Raw genomic sequence first — 14,430 nt, forward strand, 5'->3', positions numbered from 1 at the left:
ATATTTCCAACATATGTGTCGTGAATTACTTCGTGCATATGTTCTTTTCACAGTTGTTTGCTTGCTACGTATCAATCCTACTTCACATCTACTTACTATGTTTGCATATGCTAAAAAATTCACTAAGTCCAAGTGCAACGCCTAGCATCTGGGCGCTGCAATCTACAGTGTGGCGCCTCCAAGCTAGGCACTGCACAGGTCTGTAGCTATCCAGAGAGCAACAGAAGGTATGGCAAGTTACAGAGATGTGTGGCGCCTAGCCAGGAGGCGCCACACTGTACAGTGCAGCGCCCAGACGCTGGGCGTTGCACTGTAGAGTGTGGCGCCTCCAGGCTAGGCGCTACAGAAGTCTATAGCTATCCAGAGAGCCACAGAAGGTACGGCAAGTTACAGAGATGTGTGGCGCCTAGCCAGGAGGCACCACACTATACAGTGCAGCGCCCAGACGCTGGGCGTTGCACTATAGAGTGTGGCGCCTTCCGGCTAGGCGCTGCACATGTCTGTAGCTATAAAGAGAGCAACAGAAGGTATGGCAAGTTACAGAGATGTGTGGCGCCTAGCCTGGAGGCGCCACACTCTACAGTGCAGCGCCTTGCCGCTAGGCGTTGCACTGTATAGTGTGGCGCCTCCGAGCTAGGCGCTGCACAAACACTTAGCGAAATTTTTGCCCCAAACTGGAGGCCTACCTTCTGTTGCTCTCTGGATAGCTACAGACCTGTGCAGCGCCTAGCCTGGAGGCGCCACACTATACAGTGCAACGCGCCTAGCTCGGAGGCGCCACACTATACAGTGCAACGCCTAGCGGCAAGGCGCTGCACTGTAGAGTGTGGCGCCTCCGAGCTAGGCGTTGCACAAGTCTGTAGCTATCCAGAGAGCAACAGAAGGTAGGCCTCCAGTTTGGGGCAAAAATTTCACTAAGTGTTCGTGCAGTGCCTAGTTCGGAGGCGCCACACTATACAGTGCAACGCCTAGCGGCAGGGCGCTGCACTATAGAGTGTGGCGCCTCGGAGCTAGGCGCTGCACAAGTCTGTAGCTATCGTGAGAGCAACAGAAGGTAGGCCTCTAGTTTGGGGCAAAAATTTCGCTAAGTGTTTGTGCAGCGCCTAGCACGGAGGCGCCACACTATACAGTGCAACGCCTAGCCTCAAGGCGCTACACTGTAGAGTGTGGCGCCTCCGAGCTAGGCGCTGCACAAACACTTAGTGTTTTTTTGTCATTCATACTGGGTCATTTTCAGCCACAGTTCAACATTTCGTATAATAAACATTAAGGTTCAAAAAGGGTTCACCAAAGACATCATTTCTTAGAAAGGACCATCACAATAAGTTCAAGTTTAACATAGAGCTACCACCACTCCAAGTTCAACGACATAACAAATTCCACATTACTAATAGCTACGACCACTCCAAGTTCAACGACATAACAAATTCCACATTACTAATAGCTACGACCACTCCAAGTTCAACGACATAACAAATTCCACTCTAAGTTCAACATTATAAATAAAGGACGATGACTAGTGCTTTCCGCGCTTGCTGGCTCCTCCCCCCTCTTGACGCTTATCTTCTTCACCTTCCTAGGAAGAGGAACCCGCTCCGGCTCCGGCTCCGGTTCCTCCACGTCATCTACATAGTCATCCAAATAGTCATCCAAAGCCGCCATCCGCGAGGTGCCGGCCGTCCTTTTGCCTCTTTGGCCTCTTTGGGTGAAGTCTTCAGGTGTGTACTTGTTGATTCCCTTCCTAGGCTTCAACTCGTATGCAGAATGAGCCTGGTACGTCCCCATGGTCATATCATCAGCAACCTATGCATCAACAGAAGATATGGAAAGACCGTGTGTGAGGATATAGTTAGCAATGCATCAACAAATGGATATATATCGTCATGCCATACCTCTTGGGTGACCACACCCACATCCTCATCCTCGAAAGGTTCACCATGGCCCTGCCCCAAAGCGGGATCTGATGGTGTCGCTGACCTAGACCGTTCTGGTGATACATACTCCGACAACCGAAAAGGTTTGATAGCCGCCTTAACTTTTGGCCCTGACGCTGCAACATGTACAAGTGAATGAGACATGGAACGTAGCAACAAATGTTAAGTGCTAGTTTGAAGGAGATGTGAACCTTAATGAATGCTCGAAGTGCACCTTCCCCATCGCTTTTGCCAGCCCGGCTTGTTTCTAGAATAGTCTCGGTTTCATCAGCTGCTTTCTTGATCTGGGCACGCTATGAACAGAAACGGTATGAAAGTGTTAGGCAAGCGAAGATGTGAATAGTGCGAATGGAAAAGCAAAAAGGGCTAACCACAAAGTTCATCATTGGAGCTGAAGGGATCACTGAGTTGCCTTTCCTGACTAATGCGTTGTACTGGTGCTGGGCTACCTCATCAAAAACGGTGGGTTCTTCCAGAATCTCCTCAGCATACGCCGGCTTGCATACCTCCACGCGGGTACTTGCAAGAAACCATGTGAGATAGTTGTTGAACGCGATCGGGCAGTGCTCACGAAGCTGGGCTCGTTTTCCAGCCCTTGCTTGCTCCACACTAAGAGCGAACTGCACGACATACTTGCTGTGATGCTTGGCCCAATCCTTGATCTTCCGCTGCTTTTTCCTATCCAACCTGCAAGTTAGAAACAGAATATTAGCATCATCGAAACCGTCGAGAAGCTGCTAAGTGCTCAAGGTTAATTATATCTTACGCGTGTAGCAACTTGTCCGTGTCCTCCCACTCCGGCGGGTGTGGCTGGAACAAACCAAACTGGCGGAACACCCGATGTGGCAGGTGAAGCTCAACCGCCCAGTTGCATATCAGTGGGCACCGCATATGCCAGAGATCCCTATCCCTAGTGCACATCGGATTCAGCCTGAACTCCATAGGGTTACCAAAACTCTCTCCTTTTCCATACGGCTCCCATTCCACCTGCAAAATGGGATTGAATGCAAAATTGATATCGAGTTACGATACAAGCATGATAATCACTTATGCAATGTCGGTTCACCTGCTCAGGCGTGATCGCGTCCAGCTCGCTCTTGTACAACTTGTACATTACCGAGGGATCATCTGTCGTCTCATTTAACACATCCCACTTGTAAGCCCAAGTGGGGAGCCGTAGTGGGTCGTCTTTGTCGTCCCAATCCTCGTACTTCACGGTCTTCGGTCGTCCAACCGGCAAACGCTCCCAGCTCCATATGGAAAGTGCGAGCAGACAACCACCAATACCTCCAGTGTGCCTACAACAGGCTTCGTCCAACTGCACATAAAAGAGAACATGGTCAAATTTGCCGCAAGAGCGCATTGATAATGTATCAATGAAGTGAAAAGGAAACAACTTCATACCTGTCGATACAAGTAAGCCAGTGTCGCCGAACCCCAACTCCATTTGCTATCGAAGACGGTCAACGCCTTCAGCCACATCCATGGAGCATTCTTGCCTGTGCCATCAGCAAACATAGTCCTGGATATCACGTACCACATGTAGACACGAGCATATGTCTTCACCATGTCCTCATTAGCATCCTCAGGGCAAGTACTGAAGTTCGATGATATCCACGTGAAAGTAGCGCCCGCTGCGACTCTTTCCTTCTTCTTATCTTCTGCTTCTGGTTCCCGAGGCTCCGGAGGAACCATACCGATAAGGGCATGCATCTGCGCGCGCCACCCATCAGAATCGGTGTTCATACATAAAGGATTGCCATCGATAGGAAGACCGGTGATCATAGCAATATCCTGGAGCGTCACGGTCATCTCCCCGGTCCGAAGATGGAAAGTGTGTGTCTCCGGCCTCCAATGATCAATAAGCGCGGTGAGTGCTGCAGCATTGTTGGGTGGCGTCGACCGGCGGACCAACTGAATGAAAGGGAGAAGTCCTGCCTCCCTTACATACGGTGTGTACCGCTCATCATAGCGCATCCATCCAAGGGTGACCCCGTGAGACCGAAGCTTCAGAGGTGCAAGCTCCTACAAACAAACAAATCATAACATTACATATGGGGCATTTGTGTTTGAAAAAAATACGAAATTCATAACACCGGCCACTTTCAGTATTACCCGCTGCTCCACCGACATAGCGTACGACCGGTGTTGTTTGTCCCAATGATCATCGAGAAGCCAAACCATCCTAACAATTTCAACAAAGCATTCTTGTCAACACGATTATCTTTTCAATTCAAAAAAACTAAAGTAGGCCTACTACATGCAAGATTCAAAGCATATGTATCCAAAGCATTTTTCTCAATACGAGTATAATTTCAGTACAAATAAACTAAACTAGGCCTACTTCATACAAATAACTTTTCCATAGAAATAACATGTCAATCTATGTATCCAACCATATCTTTTCAATAAAATAAAATAAACTAGGGTTCCACAAATCAAACAAACAAGGGTTGTAATACATGCAAAATTCTAATACATGCAAGATTCAAATCTAATCAAATCAAACAAGGATTCCCCAAATCTTCAAAATACCATATTTTGTATGGATAGAAAGAAGGGGATCGGAGGAGAGTACCTTCTAGGATGGATTGGTGAAGAAATGCACGGACCAAATCGTCGGATCTGAAGGATTTGGGAGAGGGGATTGAGAGGGGGAGAGGAGGAAGCCGCCGGCGCTCTTCTGTAACTCCTGGAACGAATGGGTGGGGTGGGGGAGGGGGAGTGGGCGGCTGGCATCTAAGTCACAGTGCAGCGCCTAAGGGCTAGGTGCTGCACATTACATGTGTGGCGCCTACCTCGTAGGCGCTGCACTGCTGGGTCCGGGGCCCAGGGCTGCCACGGTGGACTGGAGTGCAACGCCCCCGAGCTAGGCGCTGCACCGTTGGGTGTGGCGCCGGCATGGCGGGCGCTGCACAAAAAGGTCAGGGGAGTGAAATAGTTTCACGGGCAGTTCATTCTGTGAATTGATTTCGTCCCGAGGTCAAAATTGTCAAATTTGCCGAAAATTGTCTCTATTCCTTTATCACAAATTGGGCAAGTAGCTGAAGTTTCCAATCCTCTTTTATGCTTATTTTCCCATGTAGGCAGGGAATTGGTCGCACAGCGTCGTGCAAAATTACGCACTGTGGGGGGCACATCAGAAGACCACCATACTTTATGACTAACATCAGGTAATGAACTTGACGCACCATCTGTTTCTCCAGCAGCAAGGTTTAGCGCAAAGTTATACACGCTTTTGACTGAGAAGCAACCATGTATACCCGGTCCCCAAGCCAATGTATCATCTTCGAGTCGTGGCGAAGCTTAGATCTTTAGTATTTCCACGACGTCACATGGTAAAAAGTAGACCTGTAGAACCTGAACATTCCAGGAACCATTTGTATTCAATAGCTCTGAAACGAAGCGAATCCTACATCTCCCTTGCAAGGAAACTGGCTTGTATGAAAAGGGTCTAGGAATCCAATTGTCTCTCCACACCCAAATACTTTGTCCATTACCCACCCTCCATATCAACGCTTTTTTAGAAAGTCTAACCCATGACATATAGCAGTCCAAGAAGAAGATGCATTGCCTGAGAAAACAATATCTTCTATCTTACCTACAGGATAATAACGATACTTCAGAAGACGGGCACAAAGACTGTTCGGTTTCACAATGAGCCTCCAAGCCTGACGGGCAAGAAGTTCTTGGTTGAATAAACGAAAATCCCTGAAACCTAGTCCACCCTTACACTTAGGTTGTTGCAAGCGTTCCCAAGCTTTCCAATGAACTTTACGTTTGCCCTTCTCAGAACCCCAATAAAAATTCTGAACCATCCTCAAGTCATCGCACACTGAGTGGACCTGAGAAGCCTCAAAAAATAGCATTGTGTCATCCGCAAACAAAAGGTGAGACATACCTGGAGCTCTTCTATAGATTTTAACCATGGTAATATCATTTGACCTTACTCCATGATTTAATAAAGCAGATAATCCATCAGCGATAAAAAGAAACAAGAAGGGTGATAATGGGTCACCTTGCCGAAGCCCACGCGACGGTGTAAATGAATCCAAGAGGGAACCCCATCGGTGAGAGAAGCCCATCTTTTGCATCACTTTCTTTAAAAATGCCCAATCAAACCTATCATAAGCTTTCGATAGATCAATCTTGTAAGCGCAAAAACTTTTTGTTGGATCCTCCTCCTGTTTAATATAATGAATGCACTCAAAGGCCACCAAAGCATTATCAATAATCATTCTGCCAGGGACAAAGGCACTCTTTTATGGAGAAATTAGATCATCCAACAAAGGCCTTAACCTGTTCACCAAACACTTAGATAGAACCTTACAAATTACATTACATAAACTTATAGGTCTATAGTGAGTAAGTCTAGTTGGATTGACAATTTTTGGGATGAGCAAAATAGAAGTAGCATTCACTCCTTCCGGCATAACACCAGTGATAAAGAGATCCTTAACTGCTGCAATAATACTTTCTTTCAAAGTACCCCAATTGCGCTGGAAAAATCTTGCCGGAAACCCATCCGGTCTTGACGCCTTCAGTGGACCTATTTGAAACATAGCATCTGAAATCTCCTGGTCAGAAAGGCAGCGCATAGGCTATTATTATCATCATTGGTGACTCTATTTCAAGCAAGTCTAGCACTACCGAAGCATCAAGATTAGGATCAGCAGTAAAGATAGTTTTGAAGTACTCATTTATCAAGCCACTCACGCCGCCTCCCCGCTGGCGGCTCGGGAGGGCTCTGCCGCCGCCGCCTAGTACCCTCCAGCGCCCTTCTCCCCCTCCGCCGTTGCCGATGGTCGACGCCGGGCAAAGCCCGTGCGTGCGACGGCGGCGGCGGAGGGTCTCTCCTCCCGCTCCCGGGTCCATGGCGGCGTGGGCGTCCTGATCCGCGAGGTGCGGCCCTCCCGACGGTGTGCCGGATCCCGGAGGCGGCGGACTCGCGGCGGTGCACTGGTGCCCAGATCCATGGGTGTGGGATTCCCAACAGCGTGCGGGCTCCCGAAAGCGACGGCATCGGTCGACGGCGGCATCGGTCGACGGTGGGCTTGGGCGATGGCGTCGGCCGCGTGGTGCCGGATCTCGTCACTCGTGGCGGATCTGGCCACTCCGGCCATCGTGGAGGAACTTGGACCTGGGGCGGCGGCCCCGTTAGGCATGGCGACGGCGCCCTCGGCTGGCGACGTTCGCGGGGGTTGGATGGACGGCGTCTTGACCGCGTGGGCGGTGAGTTGCTGGTGGATCTCCTCCGCGCTGCAGGCTCTCTCCCGCTGCACTTGGTGGCTTACGATCGTGGTCGCCGGCCTCGGTGCGTTCGCGGGGGCTGGTAGAGGTTACATCGGGCTGGAGGAAACTTTGGATGACTCGTTCATCCCGATGGTGGCGACGACTAGGGTCGCCGTTCTCCTCCTTGCAGGCATCGTCGAGGTCCCTGCCCTACACCCCAACCCCATGCCCGGGTGAAAACCCAAAATCTCCTTAGATTGGGCGGCGGCGGGACTGCGTGTGTTGTACCCTCCCTGGAGGTGCCGCCTGGGGCGTTTGGGTGCTCGGTTAGAGGAACTGTAGGCGGAGGGGATGGACCAGTGGCAACAGGTGGTGTTCGCAACGGAGGAGCGGCGTGGCATCTGGCACGTCGACAACGGCGGGTCTCAGTGGCATGGAGCAGCGGGGTCTCGCCGGTGGGCGTGTGATGATGGACGAGCGCAAGATGGTGGCGTTGTCTGGCGTCGTGGTGGCGTTGACGACAACTAGACCGGGCAAGGTAGATGCAGCAGTACAACACAGAAGATGAATTGGTGGCAGGTGGCTGCGGCGACCTCATACCCGGCAGGCGTCCTGGTTGGGACCTCAGGTCTTAGATGTTAGGTTTGGCTACGAGGTCTGTTTGGCATTAGGCCCAGACTATCAGCATCCCTTCATCAACTAGATAGGAGTAGCGATAGATGTTGCATAGACGGTGGCTTTAGTCTTACTGTTGTATGATTTTGTAAGGTTTTGTGTAAATAATTAATAAAGTGGCTGCATGTATTCTCCAGATGCAGAGGCCGGGGCTCCTCCTCCTTTTTTCTAAAAATTTTTATCAAGCCACTCATGGAAGAAAAGTCCGAATAAGCACTGCCATCATCATCAATAATCTCACGGATCTTATTCTTACATGCACGCCAAACAGCTTTCCTCTGAAAATACTTTGCGGTCGTGTCACCCTCCTTTAGCGAAGTTATTCTACATCTCTGAAGCCACATCATCTCCTCTTTATAAAGGATTTCATTCATCCTATCGGTCACCTTTTGAATTTCTTCTCGATCCGCATTCATATTCATGAGCTCCTCCAGCTGCGTTCGAGATTTATTTAACTCTGTCGTAATGTTGCCAAACTTTTCCTTCCCCGTGACCGAAGGGTTTTCATCATATAATCCAAGCCATCACGCAGCTTACCAAGGTTGTTCACCACACCAAAGGAGCCCCATGCTTCCTTGATTATTTCTGGAAGAGCCGAATCTCTCTCCCACAATATTTCATACTGCCTGCATCTAACGCCAAAGTGTCCAGATTCTGGCTCCCCTATAAGCAGCAACGGAAGGTGATCTGAGCATGGTGAGACGAGGTGCCTCACTTCCGAATAAGCAAAGGCATTACGCCAAGAATTTGATGCAACAACCCTGTCAAGGCGCACCTTCACATTAGCTTGTCCTCCCCTCTTATTATCATAAGTAAACGGGACTCCTGAAAAGCTAAGGTCAACAAGACCGCAAATTTCTAAAGTGTCTCTGAACGCCATCATCTGCACCTCCCGCCTGGGAGTGACCGAGAGATGTTCAAAATCCCATGCTTTTTGCTCGAGTTTGTTTTCTGTTTGTAGGTCCACCAGAATGTGGAAGCAAATTATCAATGTACGTACGTTTTCTTTGTGAAAACTAAATATTGATGTATTCACACACTGGTGAGGCCTCCCACCTGGGAAACGCAAACTTATTCTTGTTCGAGCTTGCTTGGTTTGAAAGAGAAGGCTTCCTTGATCTCGTAGCCAGAGAGTGGGCTAAGGGTGCAGGAGGTAGGACTGCGCTTGAGCGCTGGCAGAATAAGATTGGGACCTGAGAAGTTTCCTACGTGGGTGGGCTAAGCATCTTAGTGGGATTTATAAGGTTGAAAAGGAACGGCTCCTTACCCTTATTCAGTCCTTAGATGTAAAAGTAGAAACCACGGTTCTGCCAGCCGCAGAGCTTCATGCCAAGCTTGACGCAGAGATGAGGCTGAAAGAACTTCTTCGTGAAGAAGAATTAAAGTGGGCTCTGCGGGCCAAGGTACGAAGAGTTGTCCAGGGGGACACGAACACTCAATTCTTCCACATGATCGCCAATGGCAAACACAGGAAGAAGAGGATCTTTCAACTTGAACAAGATGAGGAAACAATTATCGGTCAGGAGAACCTAAAGTTATACATTACTGAGTATTACAAGCAGTTGTTTGGACCCCCAGAGAATAACTGCGTGTCTCTGGATGAGTCTAGGGTTGAGGATGTGCCTCAACTTACTGCTGTTGAGAATGATATTTTAGCCGCTCCTTTTTCTGAAAAGGAGGTGTTCGAGGCCATTTCGCAGATGAAAAATAATAAGGCTCCCGGCCCGGATGGATTCCCGACTGAGTTTTATAAGAAGTGCTGGCATATTATTAAAGGGGACCTGTTGCCGATGTTCCATGATTTGTTCTCGGGACAACTTCAGCTTTTTCAGCTAAATTTTGGTACGATAACCCTGCTTTCTAAGAAAACAGAGGCTGTGAGAATCGAGCAATTCAGGCCCATCTGTCTTCTCAATGTTAGTTTCAAAAATTTTACCAAGGTCGGGACGATTAGGCTCACACAGATTGCGCATGCTGTGGTGCAGCCCACTCAAACTGCTTTCATGTCGGACATGAACATCCTTGAAGGGTTGTGGTCCTTCATGAAACACTCCATGAGATTCACACGAAAAAACTTGAGGGAGTTATTTTCAAGGTGGATTTCGAGAAGGCGTACGATAAAGTCAAATGGCCGTTCCTTCAACAGGCCTTACGCATGAAGGGTTTTGATGAAGCTTGGCGACGCCAGGTAGAATCTTTCACGCAAAAAGGGAGTGTTGGAATTAAAGTGAATGACGATATAGGTCATTATTTCCAGACACACAAGGGCCTGAGACAAGGTGATCCCATGTCTCACATCTTGTTCAACATTGTGGTTGATATGTTGGCGATCCTGATAGGTAGGTCAAAGGAGGCCGGTCAGGTGGATGGCTTGGTGCCTCATCTAGTTGATGGTGGTGTGTCCATCATGCAGTACGCTGATGATACAATATGGAGCACGACTTGGAAAAAGCGAAAAATATGAAGTTGATGTTATGCTTATTTGAACAATTGACTGGATTGAAGATTAACTTTCATAAAAGCGAGTTGTTCTGCTTTGGTAGAGCCAAGGACGAACAAGAGGCTTATAGGCAATTGTTTGGATGTGAATTGGGGGCTCTACCTTTTACGTGCCTAGGTATACCCGTTCACCATCGTAAGCTAACAAACAGAGAGTGGAAGTGCATCGAGGATCGGTTTGAGAAGAAATTAAGTTGCTAGAAAGGAAAACTCATGTCTTATGGAGGCCGATTGATTCTTATTAATTCGGTGCTCACGAGTATGCCTATGTTTCTCTTATCCTTCTTTGAAGTCCCAGTTGGGGTTAGGAAAAAGGCTGGACTTCTATCGATCCCGATTCTTCTGGCAGAGTGATGAACTTAAGAGAAAATACCGACTCGCCAAATGGGATATCATCTGTCGACCAAAGGACCAAGGGGGCCTTGGTATTGAGAATCTTGAAGTCAAGAACAGATGTCTTCTCAGTAAGTGGTTGTATAAGTTGTCAGTTGAGACTGAGGCAACGTGGGCGCAGATTCTCCGTAGTAAGTATCTACAGTCCAAGACTTTGTCCCAGGTGACAGTGAGACCAACTGATTCGCCGTTTTGGAAGGGGCTTATGAGAGTCAAAGCTGCCTTCTTTAATAGAACAAAGTTTATTGTCGGTAATGGCAACACCACTCGCTTCTGGGAGGATATGTGGCTTGGTGAAACGCCGTTGGCGCTCCAGTATCCGTCCCTATATCGTATTGTTCAGCGTCGTGATTCTCTTGTTGCATCGATTATGCAGTCCATTCCCCTTAATATTCAGTTTCGGAGGGTGCTTGTGGGCGAACGATGGGAAGCATGGCTTCATTTGGTGAGTAGACTGATGGAGGTTCAGCTAGCTCATCAGCACGATCAGTTGTGTTGGAAGCTTACTAGGTCTGGAGAGTTCACAGTCAAGTCGATGTATATCGATGTCATTAACTCTAGTATTATTCCTAGTTCCAAACATGTTTGGAAAGTCAAAGTTCCTTTGAAGATTAAAGTGTTTATGTGGTTTGTGCATAAACAAGTAATTTTAACAAAGGATAATTTGGTTAAGCGCAACTGGACAGGATCTACTAGGTGTAGTTTTTGTGATCGGGACGAGACTATCGAGCACCTCTTTTTTGATTGCCCGTTGGCGAGAGTTTTGTGGCGCACTATGCAAATTGCCTTTAACATTACTCCTCCGAATTCGGTCAGTGTGTTATTTGGAACGTGGCTTGTTGGGATAGAGTCCGAAACAGCTAGACACATTCGTGTAGGAGTATGCGCGTTGTTATGGGCAATTTGGAACTGCAGAAATGATTTGGCTTTTAACAGAACAACAACTATTCATTTTTTGCAGGTTTTATTCCGGGCTACCGCGCTGATCCGTATGTGGTCCTTACTCACTCTGACGGAGGCCAGGGAGCGTTTGTTACTGGATCTGTCCGGTGGGAGATGGTAGCGCAGGATATCTTCAACCGGTTTGGATGGCGGTCATGTAATAGGATAGGCGATTAGTTTACCTATCTTTTGTTTTGCCGGCCGGTTGTGACTTTTTGGGCCTTTTGTTCTTGGCGTTGTGGCTCTCTGTGAGCCTGCCGTTTTTTATTTGTTTTAAGACATTAAGACCTTGTTGAACCTATTTTATCTATAAATGTGGCCGTATGCATCGTTCTGATGCAGAGGCCAGAGAGTCCCCTTTTCGAAAAAAATTCACACACACGTCCTGACTGGTGATATACAAAAAATAATAAAGAAAATATAGGAGTCAAGACGTGCCATACACAAGCACTATAGTACATCGTTTTCTATCCCGCCCGATGCCCGGCCGCCTGTTGGGCCGGCCCGTGAATTTGAAAAAAGTTAATTGATTTTTTAAAATATTCACAGATTTGACATATTTCATGGATTTTTAGAAAATATTCATTAAGGAAACAAGTTTGAGAAACTGAAAAAGATTCACGAATTTAAAAAACAGAAAAAAATACTCAAAGGAAAAACAAACTAAACCCGGTTTAAAAAAGAAGAAAAAGCCGACATGAAAGTTCACTAAGTTACATTTGGCACATAAGAAGTGAAAAAGAAAGCAAGTGGACACAACAAGTAACTTGTCTCAGTTGGTTACTAGAACTTGAAGTAAACCTTGAGGTTTGAAGTTCAATTCTCGGGCGGTACGTACATAGGCCGTGTATTGGCGTGGGCAATGTATTTTCAAAAAAGACCATCCTACACTTTATTATGAAAGTGTACGGAGAGATCTCATTGGTTGATGTGTTTAGCGGGGTTGTACCGAAGCAGAAGTGTGAATGCATAGTCGGCGCTCTCAATTGGAATTCAGCCGATGGTCCGATTGGCCGACTCCAAGGCTAGCTAGACAGAAGGGCGATCAAATTCAACTGTGCCAAATTTTTTAGGCAAATGTTTGCGTACGACCGATCGGTCGAGTTTTGGGTCGGTCGTGTCGCGTGCATTTGATCCTTGTAGATCACGCGTCTTCGGGCATCCATTTTTCTTCTTCTCTGCCTTATCTTCTTCTTTCTCTACCACTCGACGAACCTCCTCCTTTCCCCTCTTCTTTTCCCCGGCGAGGCACCATTGCCCAGTGAGGGGCGCACTGCCACGCGCCCCCTTACGCCCTTTGCGACCTTGTCGCCATGGCCACGCCCTTCGCCATGGCCGCACGTGACGGGGCCGAGCACTGGATGCCCTGACTAGCAAGCGGTGCGACCAGCGATGAGGTACAAGGGGGCGGCTGTTCTGCGCATCAACCACCTCAGGTCTACGAAACACGACGATGCGTCAATCGCCATGGATGCGCCTCCCGACACCTTCGCTCATGGTAGTGTTGCAACCCTCAGGAGCGAGATGCTACAACCGGTCACTAGATATGCTACATCCGGTGGCAAGGGATGCAATAGCCAACGAACTTTTTGCTGGAACCAACTACCGCAGTTTGTAGTTTTTTTTGTTTACTGGAACCGACGTTTGGTTTTGTTACTACCGGCGACTTCATCTGCTACTGCCGGCGACGACATTTTCTTTGCTAAATCATCCATGAAGATGATGCAACTTCCACGGCAAGTGACAACATTTTTTTGCTGCAAACGACACAACTTTTTGCTGCCATCGGCAACGAATTTTATTACCACCATATGAAGATGTGACCGTCGCCTTTTATTTTATTTTTTGCTACAACCGTGTCATGTTGTTTTTGCTCCAACCGGCAACCAGAAAGCTACAACCGGTCAGAGTTTTTGCTATGATGCCGACCGGGTGGCGGCAGCGGCAAGATTTTTTACTGGAACTGTAACTTTTTTTTGCTACAGTCGGCCGACTTTTTTGCTGCAACCGCCAACCAGAGGGATTGTACAGTTATTCGCGAGTTTGTAGTCGGAGGTGCTGCGACAGCGGCCGCTGCCACTGGAGCAGCCACCGTCGTCAGGAGGAGCTGCAAACATGGGGACATGCTGCTGTATGCATGGAGCCGGTGAGAAATACAGTAGACGGCAATGGCGAGGGCGGCGACCGGCGGCGAGGGCAGCAATAGACGAGACGCACATGGGGGTGCTTCGAGGCCAGGCGTTCATGGCGGCACAATGGGGGCTATTTTTTAGAGAAGAAGGTGCAAGAGAGGAGGAGGAAGAAGATCGTGCGGCTGGGAACAAAAATATCGTACGCTGCTGGTGCGACCCGCCCAAATTAGGGCCTGCCGACCGACACGTATCACTGCCAATTTATTTATACCTATCGAACAGATGGAATTAAAACGTAGCATCTTCGAAAGAACCTATCATGTCAGTTTCGTTATATCCGTGTCATCTACTCGGTTGCTCCTAAATATAAGTCTTTTTGAGATTCTAATGCGGACGACATACAAAGCAAAATGAGTGAATCTATACTCTAAAATATGTCTATATACATATGTATATAGGCCGTATTGAAATCTCTATAAGGTTTTATAGTAATTCAGTTTAGACCTCGATTCATCTAGCTGAGTATTTGTAACGCCCACGATGCGGCTATATCTCTCACGTGTCGAGGCACGACTTAGAGGCATAACCGCATTGTAGGTTTTGTCGCAAGAAGGGTCATCTTC

This window comes from Triticum aestivum, chromosome 6D, assembly GCF_018294505.1.
Source record: "Triticum aestivum cultivar Chinese Spring chromosome 6D, IWGSC CS RefSeq v2.1, whole genome shotgun sequence".
NCBI classification, from domain to species: Eukaryota; Viridiplantae; Streptophyta; class Magnoliopsida; order Poales; family Poaceae; genus Triticum; species Triticum aestivum.